We start from the raw sequence: 10,028 nt of genomic DNA, 5'->3' as shown, positions 1-10,028 counted from the left end.
CTATCTTTTCTTCCTTAATTCATAAGTAATCATACTTTCTTTTAGATCTTAACGACATCTAACCCACCCTAATAATTTTGACGTCATAAACAATATGAGTTGGTTAAGTCTATGTTGAACCGACATCATGTGCTTTGATAGAGCAGCTCGTCCTAACCTCCCTAAACAACGAAGCTCTAGTTATTTGCTGCAACGAATCAAGTACGAACCTTCTCATCATTTCGTGTATGCAAGCTCAGAAGTGCTTGCAAATGGAATGGTATACATTCCTTGCACACATCGTCGATACGAGCCAAGAGGTGAAAAAAATTTCAGAACATTCCAGAAGTACGCAACTCTTCCACCATAGCGACAAGTCGAGTTTCAGAATCGACTTAGTTCCAAGGACTACCCCGGTAGCCAAATCGCCTTATCGTCTAGCTCCAGCGGTGATGCATAGCTTTTTCTAGTCAGCTTAACGAACTTTTCAAGAGGGGATTCATTAGGCCAAACTGCTCACCATGGGAAGCATCGGTCTAGTTCGTGAAGAGGAAAGACGGATCATCAATGACATCCTTATCTACTCCCAAAGTAAGGAGGAGCAGAGTCAACACCTCCAAGGAGTACAATATTCACAGGCACGAGAACATGCAACACACATCTGACTAGGAAGAGTTATCACCCCAGTGAAGGCAAACAAAAGAAACAAAGCCGTTTCCCCGATAGTGAAAGGTTCGCTGGAAGGCCATGTGAGGATCTGAATTCACTTGGGAACGTGAGGATCAAATAAAACTTCTATCCGTAGCGTAGTATCAATTCTGCTTAAACACTAATTTCGGGACGAAATTCCCTCTAACGGGGGGATGATGTGACAACCTGATATTTCGAGACAATGAAACGTAACACAAGTAAAATATAGGTAAAAATTTAACTTTCCTAAAATCTTATTTGGGTTAAATAAAGTGGTAGGAATCGTATCAAGGTTTTCGTGCATATAAAGAACACTAAATTCCAAGTTATAACGAAGAAGTTATGACCAATCTAAGATTCGCAGCAAAAATCGGCAACACTGATAGACGTAAAACGCGAAGTTTCAATACAATAATTTTTAGCCTTAGGTATCTAAATGAAAGTTTTAGATATCCCAAAACCGTAAGCATACATAAAAAGAATGCCCAAATCTGACTTCATATGAGGAAGTTATGATTTTTCGAAGTTTCAGACATAGCAGTAGACAGCTAAAAACTCGAAATCGGGATCGAGCGGCTTTTTGCCAACATGACCTAAACGAGAATCGAAGATCTCATCAATGGTATTACAACGGTAAAAATTCTGGCGAAAACAGACATCGGATGAAGGAGTTATGGAATTTTAACGGACTTTTCCTGTCCCGACCTATTAAAAATATAATATTAAAAATAAATTCAAAATTAGCTGACGGAGTCTAAACGAAAGTTGTAGATCGTAGTCTCACCTATGCGTGGATATAAAGAACGTCGAAAACGGAGTTCGTATGAGGAAGATATGAATTTTTGAAGTTTATTAAATAATTAAAATATTTAATTTAATTATAAATACCCGATATTATCCGTAGGAGGAGGAGTCACCGGCCTGATCCGGATTACGCCTAGCGTAATACCTTGGTACGCCCAGCGTAATCCGAGGATTCAGACCCTATATAAAGGGTGCGAAGGTTCCGGGGTTATTTGCTAATTTCCTCTCTTTCTCGAGCCGATGCTCTGCGTTTAAACCCTCGGAGCCATCCCGAAATCCCGGTTGTTATATCCAAGTTTGGAAGGAAGTTTTACGCTCCCGAGATTCCCAAGAATCCCGAGAAATCCGCTTTCTCGAGTAGAAGTTCTGCTCGGTTTTCATCTCGCTTTCTTCAATCTATCAAGTGAGTTCATACCCCTACAATTATATTTTTCAAATACTTTATAAATGCATTTATACACTTTTAAGGGGGCGAATACAAGTAAACATACGATTAACCTCGTACGAAAACATCAATCTTTTGCTATACTTGTTGTTAATTAATCAATCATATGGGATTTATAACTAGTATACAAATGGATTTACTACACGTTTAGCAGTTTTACCAAACATATTACTTCAAATGACTTTCTTAAACGTTTTTACATGTTTAAAACTCTTTATCAAACTGTCATACACACTGTAAGTTCCTTTCAAACTCTGTTACAAAGGTGTTTTCAAACAAAGGTTTTCCTTATACTTAAACTATCTTATCAAACAAAATACTTTCAATCGTTTTATAAACTGACATGAAGTCGATCTTTTCTTAGATATTAATCTTTTTCAAACGTTTTACAAAACTTATTTTATGCTTTTATATTATCAAATGCATGCGCATATATGTATAGTTATATAAGTAATGTTTAAAGGACTTAAGGAGGCTAACTCACTCTATTTCCTTTTCCTTGTTGGGATGTGGCTATGGAATATCGGTTATCCGTCCGAATGTCGTCTAAATATTAGTTATATATCATTTGTACATTTGTAGACATAAAAGTTTTTCTCAGTCAGTTCAGTACCTTTGGGTAGCAAAGGCATACTTCAGGTTATACACGTACATTACTAGCAACTATAATAGGTATAGTTAGGAGATACTATTTAGCATTCCGAGTACAAGGAATCACACAAGAGTCAGTTCATTCATGAGTCTATACAATACACTACATGCTACATGAATACGTTTACATAAATGCGCTTACATGATTAAGTTTACATAGATACACTTACATGAATCCTCTTACATGGATACTTTTACCTAGATACTATATGATGAGATACTATTACATATTCTACATGTAGATTAGATCTATCTATCCTAGTACAAACGGATACTTTGCGGGGCTAACCATTCTTATAACCTCTGTTAGCTACAGACGTAAATGCACATCTACGCATGTCTACGGTTGATACCATTATAGGTATACTTTAAGGGACTAACTATTCCTACACCAAGCTGTTAGCAACAGAGGTAAATGTACATCTTCGGATGACTACAGTTAATACTATTTGGTAATTCCTATGTCGTGTTTATCCTAGTACCAAAGGATAATATTTAAGTTATTAGTTCATTTCCTTTACTTTGTGATACATTCGCATAAACGACGAGGTAGACTAATACTTATATAATTATATTACTACCATTATTTTGTGACACATTTACATAATTGATGAGGTAGATTATAGTTTTATAACAACAGTTAAACAGGGAAAAACCGTCACATTTACAGTGATGCGTACTTTCAAAACAGTTAGGACTTGGTAGAAGACTACTCTTTATACTAATAGAAATCATAGGGATTTGCAAGGGTGTTCAAACGTTTTCAACTACTTTCAAATAGTTCATACTTATACATACTTTTTCCAAATGTTTACAAGTCTTTACTTTCCAGTTTTACAAATCAAAGACACATTAATACTTATGAATTCACTAGCTTTATTGCTGATACTCGCTTTCAAAATACTTGTATTCTCAGGTCACAAATAAACAGGTACGACGACCAGGTTCTGTCAAGACGGAGAAATCAAGACTCCTCTTTTTTTATTTATTTATTGTTCATTATGTTGTCTCATACTATGAAAGAACACACTTGTAATTAAAATTATACTATTAATGCAATGGATGTTATTGTTGCTTGTTTACTACTTTGCATTGTTGTGATACATTACATGACGTCCTCCGCCTCAGAACGTTTCCGCCGTTCTCGGTTTTGGGGTGTGACATACTAGCCCCAGAAGGAGTACGATAAGCATACGAGCTGAGTACTCCCTGCGTACTCAGCATATGAGACTTGAGCTTGACGTTTTCGCTATTAGTCTAATGTTTGGGTTTGTAAGTTTGGGCCTGGTTGGGCCGTTAGACTTCTATTTTGGGCTATGGACTAGCATGCTGGGCTTCCTTGGATTTTAGGCCCATGATAGGTTTTGGGCCCAATAAGGAAGATTGGTGAAACAAAGTAAATTTCCAAAACTATATTTTTCATTTTATAAAAACATAATTCATTTATTATTCATAAAAACATCATTGTTTGAAAACTCAATTCATAACATATATCATTCCCAAGATCTCATAGCATAAAATCCCGTGTGTGTACTGATCAAGCCAGCGCCTTTCCGCGATCCTCACTAGTACCTGAAACACATAACAGAGAACACTGTAAGCACAAAGCTTAGCGAGTTCCCCAAAATACCACATATAACACATATTAGCCACTCGAGGCTATAACTCTGTGGGTCCGTGCACCCAAACTCTGTGAACCCTCAGGTTCTAACTCTGCAAACATGCACAACATAAATCACATAGAAGAATGCAGTGCAACACATAACAGATATATAACATACAAACACTGTATCACATAACTCTATTTACCTACTCAAGGTAAAGTATAGTGAGAAGAGTCACCACGGATATCTCAGTAAATCTCTGACTCGGTAACTCTGGTCTAGCCCCTGCCTAATCACATGAAATAAATACTCTAATTAATACAACCCTTAGGGCTAGGCTAATCTCTTCCTCTCAACACATCCTCTAGGAAGGGTAAAAGACTATCCTACCCTTCCGATGACTCTAAGGTCCAAACATTGACTAATCCCTAAAAGTAAAAGAAGCCAACGGTCAACCTTGACCAAACTCGCCGAGTGCGCAACTGTGACTCGGCGAGTCCACACATGGTCTTCACTCTCCTAGTCCTCATTCGACTCACTGAGTCAACCTCAACTCTGCAAATCATCACTGATCACAATCTGTGAAATGTCTCGAACCAACTCGCCGAGTCCGACTCCAGACTCGGCGAGTACCATCGTGCACTCTGTCCTCTAGATTCTCTCTGACTCACCGAGTCGCTTACCCAACTCAGTGAGTCACCAACTGTGTGATTATCGGGAAAACCCTCGTCCTACTCGTCGAGTTGGCTACAGGACTCGGCGAGTTCACGCCATGCTCAAGCTGAACTGACCTCTTGAGGTCAGATCCGCTCCTCTAAATCATAGATCCATCTTCCCAAAGCATTATAATCATGTAAATCTAACATCTTGGTGGACAAGCAAAGGCTCAAAGGCCTTATTTGAAGATATAGCCTCTAAAATGACATCCTAAGTTCATAACCTCCATTAATACCCATAAAGCTCAAGGGAAAAGGGTCTCTGGACCTCTTTGGGTCAAGATCTATAGCACCAACACGAGAAGGGACCAATTACTCCATATAACCATCCTCTAATGGGGCTAAAAAGCCCTAACTCTAAGAATTACACGATAAACTGAAGAAGGGGTCGAATGAATACCTCAAAATGAAGTCTCTGAGCCCTGGAATCACTAGATTAGCACCCTCTTTAGCCTCCACTTGTCTTGGTCCTCTTCTATTTGCAAAAACACCAAAAAAGATCAAGAAATTGCTTCTTTCCTCTCACAAACTCTCTAGCTCACTTAGGGTTTCTCTCTAGGGTCTGGTAGCCGCAAATGACGGCCATAAGGCCCTTTAAATAGGCCCCAAACCCGAGGAATTAGGGTTTCATTAAATAGCGTGGACTCACAGAGTCCTTGGGGCGACCCGCCGAGTCCAACCGTCCACCCGAATAATGATTCGCGTCTCTACTCGGCGAGTCTACGCATCAACTCGCCGAGTTCTTCCACAAAACTAGAAATTAAATCGAATAAACATAATACATGAAATTCCGGATGTTACAATTCTCCCCCACTTGAATCAGACTTCGCCCTTGAAGTCTCATCCCTGAAATAGCTCCGGATGCTGCTCACGCATCTCCCGCTCTGGCTCCCAAGTCAACTCGGATCCTCTCCGATGTTGCCATTGAACCTGCACCAGCGGCACCTCCTTGTTCCTCAGAACCTTGATCTTCCGATCCACAATCGCCGCTGGTCTCTCCACGTAGTTCAGACTCGCATCCACCTAAATGTCTTCTAACAGCACTACCGCCGACTCGTCGGCTATACACTTCCTCAGCTGAGACACGTGGAAGGTATTATGAATCCACTCTAACTCCGCAGGTAGCTCCAAGTGATACGCTACCCTGCCCACCCTCGCGATCACTCTAAACGGCCCAATATACCGGGGCCCTAGCTTGCCCCTCTTCCTGAATCGAATCACTCCTTTCCAAGGAGATACCTTTAGGAGAACATGATCACCGACCTGGAACTCAAGCTTGGATCGTCGCCTGTCCGCATAACTCTTCTGGCGACTCTGAGTGCTCAACAACCTCTGCCTGACCTGCTGTATCTGCTCTGTCATCTGAAGCACGATCTCCATGCTACCTATCACTCGTTGCCCTACCTCTCCCCAACAAATGGGAGTCCGACACCTCCTCCCATACAACAACTCAAAGGGTGGCATACCAATGCTCGAATGATGGCTGTTGTTGTAGGAGAACTCCGCTAAGAGAAAATACATGTCCCAACTTCCGCCGAAATCCAACACACATGCTCGGAGCATGTCCTCGAGCGACTGAATCGTTCGCTCGCTCTGACCGTCAGTCTGTGGGTGGTATGCGGTACTAAAATACAGCCTCGTACCCAACTCCTCATGAAATTTCTTCCAAAATCTTGAAGTGAAACGCACATCTCGATCTGACACAATCGAGATCGACACCCCATGCCGCGATACCACCTCTCTCACATATATCTCTGCCAACTTCTTCGTAGAAGAACTCTCACTATTGGCGAGAAAGTGAATGCTCTTTGTCAAGCGGTCTACTATCACCCAAATTGCATCGACACCCCTCGCCGTTCTCAGCAATTTGGTGATAAAATCCATGGATAGCTGCTCCCATTTCCACTCCGGGACTTCCAGTGGCTGCAACTTACCATGCGGTCTCTGATGTTCAGCCTTAACCCTACGATAAGTTAGGTACCTCTCAACAAACCACACTACATCTCTCTTCATACAGGGCCACCAATACTCCCTTTTAAGATCCATAAACATCTTAGTGGCCCCAGGATGGATCGAGAATCTCGATCTATGTGCCCCCTCCATCAAGATGGTACGCGTTCCTCCAACAAACGGTACCCAAATCCGACCCTGGAAGGTCATAAGCCCTCTGATATCAGTCACGAACTCCGACACCTATCCGATAACTCGCTCTCTCTTGCAGTTCTCCGGTCTCACTGCCTCAACATGAGTGCCTCTGATGGTGTCCAACACCGGAGTCATCACTGTCAATCTCATACAAATATCCCGAATCGGAGCGGTCTCTGCTCTACGACTCAGGGCGTCGGCTACCACATTAGCCTTGCCCGGGTGGTACAGGATCTCGCAATCATAATCCTTTACCACATCCAACCATCTCCTCTGACGCATGTTTAGGTTTGGCTGATCCATCAAATACTTCAAACTCTTGTGGTCCGTGTATATCGTACACCGAACCCCATACAGATAATGGCACCAAATCTTGAGGGCGAACACCACAGCCCCTAACTCTAGATCGTGGGTGGGATACCTTGCCTCATGGGGCTTCAGCTGCCTCGATGCGTATGCGATCACATGCCCCCTCTGCATCAACACCGCGCCCAACCCAGATATCGATGCGTCACAATACACCACTAAGTCCTCCATCCCCTCTGGAAGAGTCAACACCGGGGCTTCGCACAATCTTCGGCAAAGAGTCTCAAATGAGGCCTGCTGCTCTGGGCCCTAGATGAACACCACACCCTTCTGGGTCAACCTGGTGAGAGGAACAACAATCTTGGAGAAATCCCTGATGAACCTCCGATAATAGCCGGTCAACCCTAGAAAACTCCTGATCTCAGAAGGAGATTTCGGCACCTCCCAACTCATCACCGTCTCGATCTTGGCTGGATCGACCAAAATCCCCTTTTAGTTAACGAGGTGACCAAGAAACTGCAACTCTCGTAACCAAAAATTGCACTTGGAGAGTTTGGCGTAAAGCCTCTCCGATCTCAGCATGCTGAGGATCTCTCGCAAATGCTCCTCATGCTGCTCCCTGGACTTCGAATACACCAAAATGTCGTCAATGAACACAATCACTGATCGATCCAGCATCGGTCTGCATACCCTGTTCATGAGATCCATGAACGCTGCAGGCGCATTGGTGAGCCCGAATGGCATCACCACGAACTCGTAATGCCCATAACGAGTCCTGAATGCGGTCTTCTGGATATCCTCCTCGCGCACTCTCATCTGATGATATCCAGATCTCAGATCAATCTTGGAAAACCAAGATGCTCCCTGCAGCTGATCGAACAAATCATCGATCCTCGGCAAACGATAACGGTTCTTGACCGTTAACTTATTCAGCTCTCGATAATCTATGCACATTCGGTGCGAACCATCCTTCTTCTTCACAAAAAGGATCGGTGCTCCCCACGGCGAGCTGCTCGGCCGTATAAACCCCTTCCCCAGTAGCTCTTGAAGCTGCAAGGATAGCTCTTACATCTATGGAGGTGCAAGGCGATAGGGCGCCTTGGCAATAGGTGCTGCCCCTGGAATCAAATCAATGCGAAACTCAACCTGCTTCTCAGGAGGCACACCCGGTAACTCATTGGGAAAAACATTCAGGAATTCACACACCATCGGGACCTCCTCAACCGTACTCGGTCTCTCTACACCAACTCTCGCATCCATCACATATGCTACAAAACCACTACAGCCCTTCTGTAGACTCTGTCTCGCTCTAGCAGCCGAACAAAATGCTGAATCGGGACGGGTACCCTCGCCGTACACCGTAAGAACTCCCCCACTTGGGTCTCGTATAGTCACCAGCTACCACTCGCAGTCAATAACTGCTCCAAATCTGCTCAACCAATCCATGCGTACGATGACACAGACGTCCCCCATCGCAATCGGGACCAAATCAATAGGAATCTCTACACCGAAAATCTCGAGTATCACCTCCGTGGCATACACTGCTCTCTCTTCGGCGATGGAGACTCTCAGAGGTCGACTCAACGCCTCTTGACTAATACTGATGTGCTGACTAAAAGCCAATGATATAAAAGATCGACTCGCACCCAAGTCAAATAACACCAAAGCAGGTACAGAAATCACAAGAAAAGTACCTACGCATATCATAATATAAGCACAAAATCTCAAACATTAAAATAAATACAAGAAAGATTACATACCAGCCACGACATCGGGCGTTGCGCGAACCTCTTCCGCAGTCAACTGGAAGGCTTTCCCCCGAGCCTTTGGCGTCTCGGTCTTCACCGACCGACTATCAGAAGCTCTAACAGCAGCAGGGACAGACCCTTGAGAAGCTCCCTGTGCTGTCCCTCGCAGCAGCGGACACTCGGCCTTCCGGTGTCCGGTCTGGTTGCAGTGAAAACACACTGCAAACCCCTTGGGGAAGTCCTTGGTCATATGCCCCTCCTTGCCACACTTGTAGCAAGATCCCGCTCTACAAACTCCATCATGACCATTCCCACACTTACCACAAGTGCGGCCCTTCTGGCTCCCTGCTCTGGAATCAGCGGGCTTGGCCCGCTTGGCTGCCGGCTAGGACTGTGCCGGTCGCCGATCCCTCCCCTGAGACTCCGCCTCCTCCCTAGCCTGAGTCTCTAACTCGATCTCCCTCTTCCGGGCATTTGCCTGAAGCTCAGCAAATGTCCGGTACGAGGAGTTCGCCACGAACTCCCGAATGTCTCTCCTCAAAATACTCAAATAACGACTCATACGTGCCTACTCAGTAGACACGTGCTCAGGGCAGAACATCGCCCTCTCATGAAACATCCTGGTGATAACCGTAACAGACTCTGTACCCTGCTTGAGGGTCAAAAACTCTTGTTCCAAACGATCTCGTTCCAACGAGGGAACGTACTCATCACGAAACATGGTGGTGAACCTCTCCCAGGTCACCGCAGCAAGCTCTGCTGGAGAATAGTGTGCTGTCGCGAACTTCCACCAGTCCTTCGCCCCCAGACGAAGCTGCTTCAGCGCAAACCGAACCCTCAAGTGCTTCGGGCATGAGCAAGTATAGAAACACCCCTCAATGTCAGATACCCATCTCATCGCTGCAATCGGATCCAGCGTCCCATCAAACTCTGGTGGCTT

Source organism: Lactuca serriola, chromosome 9 (genome assembly GCF_051521515.1).
Source record: "Lactuca serriola cultivar US96UC23 chromosome 9, Lser_US96UC23_V15, whole genome shotgun sequence".
In the NCBI taxonomy this organism is placed as follows: Eukaryota; Viridiplantae; Streptophyta; class Magnoliopsida; order Asterales; family Asteraceae; genus Lactuca; species Lactuca serriola.
Note: the sequence above shows the minus strand (reverse complement) of the source record.